The 5,246-nt window shown below is 39.1% G+C and overlaps 1 long non-coding RNA gene across 1 annotated transcript; it reads right to left on the bottom strand.

Moving 5' to 3' along the window:
* Positions 1 to 2,728: 2,728 nt before the first annotated feature.
* Positions 2,729 to 4,848, bottom strand: LOC123498532. Its single transcript, XR_006672707.1, has 2 exons — positions 3,447 to 4,848; positions 2,729 to 2,970 (listed from the first exon to the last, which is right to left on the bottom strand). It is a non-coding gene; the product is annotated as an uncharacterized LOC123498532 (long non-coding RNA).
* Between the last annotated feature and the right edge of the window lie 398 nt (positions 4,849 to 5,246).

The following is a 5,246-nucleotide window of genomic DNA, read 5'->3' as shown; positions in this document are numbered from 1 at the left end:
TCCTTCTTTCTTCTTCGTATTATTTATTTTCGTGAGTTTCTATTTGATCGCATGGACACATTGAGGATAGTCTTAATAGCTCCTTTTGTGCTCTTGTTGTCCATGCACTGTGGTCACGTCTAAGCCCTTAGCGTCATAGTCAGAAACGCTTCCCTCTCTCACCGTGATCATTTTCAAAGACTAAAGAGAAGATTAACCAAGTTCTAAAGAGTATTTTTCCTGTTGATAATGCAGAAAACTCGTTAACATGTCACTAGAATTACAGAAACATCCTTAAAAACCCGTGTCACTTCAACTAGAGCCCTTTGAAAATTGTGAAGGTGCGGCGCGGAAGTGTTTCAGAATCTAGGCCTTTGATTCACCAACCTTATTATTGTGTTCCTGCATCAGGTTATCCAGTCTGTCGTTAGGGCTGTTACGTCTTGCGAGTTGTAATGTTTTTTTTTTTTTTTCTCAAGGCGAGGAATGCTGGGAAGTTTTGAAAAGGGACACGAACAGGAAATTATATCTATGTGTGTATTCACCAGCATAGAGACGAAGAATTTGATTTTTTTTAGCACAACTATATACAAAGGAGCTTTAAATGTATCTGAACACTGGAGACAGAATGCAAAGAAGTATTTGAGCAATCTCTACTATGCACACAGCAGTACTGAAAGATTAAAAGCTCGAGAAACAAAAGAAACACACTCAAATATAGCGGCATCTTAAGTTCCTCTCTTTGTAACGGCCTCTGATGAAAGTTACTGGATATTCTTGAGATTTCAGTGATGATTTAACAAGTATTCAGAATTATCAACAGAAAGAAAATGAAAATCCTCTAAGTACCCATATATCCTCTGAAAATAGTCTTAGTAAGAGAACAAAGAGTTTTGAAATACTTACCAAGAAAATTAAGCCCTTCAGTACCAAGACGGGTTTTCATTTTCATTCTACTTATCATTTTGTGATTTTATACATCTTCAGATACTTAGGTGGGGATTAAAATAGTGAAGACTCTGGCCATTAATCTTCTGACCTCCATAGACTCTTCCTAATCTAAACAAAATCGTCCAATCTTGCCCAAAACTCGTGGTAAAAAAATGCTTCCCAGGTGAAGAGGTCCCGTTGCTAAGGCTTTTCTCGCATCTCCGAACAACTTCACGTCCCTGCATTCCCCAAGCTACGCGTTGCTGTACCTCTCTGCCCACGACACCCTCGCCTTGGCCTCTGAACCTGCGGTGGAGGATAACTACTACTCACTCAGGGACGCAAGGGGAACTGTGATATCTAGACTACCACACTGTGTAATGCAGCCATGTATACGTTCACTTAGTCTGCATTAACCCTTTGTCTGCTACTTGCAAACATGTTTTCTTAATTAACCCCTTCAATGCCGTTTTCATATTCATTTTGCTTACTATTTGGTAATTCTATACAGCTTCAGAGACTTTTGATTGAAATAGTGAAGACTGTGGCCATTAATCTTCTGACTCCCATAGACCTTCCTAATGTCAATAAAGGGATCTAACACATACACAAATCTCAAGGTAATAATGTGCCCCAGTACTGAAGAAGTTAATAATCACTCAGGCGTCTTTGCTTTAACCGGCGTAGAAATGGCTAGATCTGTTCTCTTTTATCACCTCCTTTGTTGTAGATGCATATAGAGATTCCATGTATTACTTCTGAGGGTGCTTTTTGTTTCATGTCGTAGTGAAAGAGTTTATGCATTTCGAGTGTCGTGCCTTGAAGACTTTTAGCAGGTTGTAGTGGAAGTTATTAAGGGTCTTCAAGGTTGTTCTCATGTTTCTAGTAATGATTCAACAAAGATTCTACATCAATTATGTGAAAATCCTTGTGGAAGTTTTATTAAACCGCATTAAGCATGTGTAGTCTTGATGAAGGACCGAAGTATCTCAGAATATATGTCTGGCTCTATGAATTTTCGATCCGCAAAAGAGAGCCCGGGATAGATTATCAAACTAAATACTTGATAGAAAAATAAAAGAAAAAGAACAAGAAGAAAAACGGCGCAGCAAGTCCAGAATGTCCTTTTTGTCCTTGTTATCTGAAGCCGTGGCAAGGATCGTGTTTCCTTGAAAGCTGAAGAAGGAAAAAAATAATGTTGTCTCGGAATAGTGTCAGTTGCTGTTATTTTGATTCGTTTATTTTCTTTTTTACATCTTCGAGGTCCTTAATATAAAAGCGGTAATATTATAGATAGAAAGAAAAAAATCCCGGAAATATCTAATTTTAAAAGGTGTTACAGATCGAGGTGGTAAATTGCTTCCTCTTCATTCTGACTAGCGAGTTTATTTTACCTAAACTATTGCCGGCATACTGCGTGAGTCATAATGTTTTTGTTTTTTTTATGTAAGAGGGGAAAGTTGGTCAAGGCCAATGTAAAAAAAAAAAAAAAAAAAGAGCCTACTAAGTTGCCAGTCCCCTTGCAGGCCCGAGAGACTTAACCCCCATTCTCCCTAAAATAAAGGGATAAATGTCTTGAAACCTCCCTCTTAAATGAAGTCAAGTCATAGCAAGTTGGAAATACAGAAACATGCAGGATGTTTCAGTTTACCAAAGAAAGGTTTAACTAAAAAGAAAAAAATCCTATTACTCAACTTGTTTAGTGTTTTTAGTTATGCTATCGTCATGCACCATTGTGGAAAATATAGATAAAAAAGGAAAGAAAACTGGTTATACAAAAGAAAAAAAGATGTGAGGAGAAATGAGAGGTAAGGATTGAGTTATACGTATCCATGTATATTTAAGGCTTAAGATTGAGGCGACATCAGAGTGACAGCAAGTGATGAGGTGGACTTGACATGAACTGTTGACGCCTCGCACCGGTACACTCCTGCATGTTGTTAATCCGAGCACCGTTGCAAATGCCGTGTCTGGAAACATTGCACAGCTTCCCCCAGCCTTCACAGTGCGAAGCCTCCATTCAGAACCGCCAGCAGGGGCCAAGCAGAGCACGACGTCACCCTGTCACGATCCTGCCTGTTATTCCACCGAGCAAATGTTTACTTGTATCTATATTCTGTGTGTGTGTGTGTGTGTGTGTGTGTGTGTGTGTGTGTGTGTTCATATTCAAGTGGGTAAATGTGAATTTATTGTCATTAATTGATTATAGATGGAGTAATTACGTACACACACACACACACACACACACACACACACACACACACACACACACACACACACACACACACACACAACGTGATCATTAAGACCTTGGGTAAATCAGACACAAAAGTAAAAATAAGAATTCATTAATGTGTATAAGACAATAGACTTACATAAATGAATGGACAAATTAATAAACCGAAATCAAATAAAGGAAAAAGAAACTACTCGTGTGTTGCTTTACGATGAGCACTTCCAGCAATGTAATAACAAGGCGCGTGTGTAAGTGAAGTGTAGTGAAGTGAAGTAAGTACCGTTGTTTCTCCTTTTACTACCTTGAGTCTCACTGCCGCCTCGTCCATGTCTGCCTTGTATCCCTCCCTCTTTTCCCACATCTTGCTGCGGGATCTCAGGCATGTGCTTTTTTTTGTCCCATTACGTCGTTATTGAAAGTATCAGGTGTACACAACCGCTGTCCGGGTTTGCTGCAACGAGAGAGAAAAAAAAAATTATAGGAAAAGTTTGTTAAGCAGGTTCTTCGTCCGTCTTTGGTTGTATGTCTCGTTAAGAAAGTTCAAGTATGCACTATGTATATGTTAGTTGTATTTCGTAAAAAAGTACCTGATAAATCAAGTAAGGAGCAATGTGTTGGTGAGCGCACTAGTTGTCTTGGAAATGGCGGTGTGGGTTCCCTTTGACGACGATGAATCAGAGCACTTAAAAAAAAAAAAAAAAAAAAAAAAAACAATAAAACTGTTCCTTCAAACTCTTAGTGACTAAGTTCTTAACCCCTTTAGTACCATGCCGCGTTTTACATAGTCATTCTGGTTAGTTTTTGGTGATTTTATGTAGATTCAGAAATTTATGTTGGGGCTAAAATAGTGAGGACTCTGGCCATTAATATTTTGACCTCCATAGACCCTACCTAATGCAAATAAAATCGTCTTCATACCCAAAAATCATGAGAGAAAAATGTTAATTAATTGTCTCTATCTTATATACACGAACCTTTTCAAATTTGCAACTTAATATTGGAATGAATGCATGCACTTTGAATAGAATCTAGCAATAAAAAATAATATATGTATGTATATATAACAACAACAACAACAACAACAACAATACTAATAATAACAACAATACAGCCGTCTATAACTTGTACTATCGAAACTAAGTGAGATGAAATTGAGGTTAGCGGAAAGGTGAAAGGTGTGAAAGGCTTATGTGTTTGTGACGTCAATTCCCCTCCCCTAAGATTGTACAGCAGTAGTCCGCGGGCCGCATGCTGAAACGTTGCTGCACCATACCACCAACACAATGAACACACCCAGCAGCTTATAGTCGAAATTATTGTCATTTTCAGCATTATCTTCATGACACGTGATAATTCAATGAAGATTATATAAGAGTGAAGATAAAAAGACTCTTGAGAAGCTAAGTAATCGTCACTGTAGCCTTTGAAAGCAGTGAGACAGTACCGCACCAAAAGGATTTCACAACAATGACTCAGTTCAAATCTACGGAGTGCGCACAGTCGCTTACCATGAGGCTTTGTTAGACGACGAACTCTCAGCTGCCGTCCACTTCCAGCCAGCTCAGCGGTGCCGCCTTTACCGCGTTGAGTTATACCTCCAAACACCTCCATTATGTAATCAATGAGAGCAATCAAGTTTTTCTTAGCCCCTAACATTGCCATCCCTTTTCCTCCTTATTTGTATTTTTACTTACCAACAACTGCGTCACACAATCAATACGAATGGTCCAACTTTTTGTACCTCTCTGTCTGTCCGTCTGTCTGTTTATCTGTATGTCTGTCTGTCTGTCTGCCTCTCTCTCTCTCTCTCTCTCTCTCTCTCTCTCTCTCTCTCTCTCTCTCTCTCTCTCTCTCTCTCTCTCTCTCGTGTGTGTGTGTGTGTGTGTGTGTGAGCGTATTAAATGTTTTGTGACTTCTATGGGCCACCTATTGTCTGTCTGCCTGTCTCTCTCTCTCTCTCTCTCTCTCTCTCTCTCTCTCTCTCTCTCTCTCTCTCTCTCTCTCTCTCTCTCTCTGAAGGAAATGAGTTGTATGAACAACAATAACTATGAGTTAACTTTGTTCTCATGCTACTTCTTTTTCTTCCTATCGCAACAGGTTC

Source organism: Portunus trituberculatus, chromosome 48, assembly GCF_017591435.1.
Source record: "Portunus trituberculatus isolate SZX2019 chromosome 48, ASM1759143v1, whole genome shotgun sequence".
In the NCBI taxonomy this organism is placed as follows: domain Eukaryota; kingdom Metazoa; phylum Arthropoda; class Malacostraca; order Decapoda; family Portunidae; genus Portunus; species Portunus trituberculatus.
This window is presented reverse-complemented; position numbering and strand designations above follow the sequence as displayed.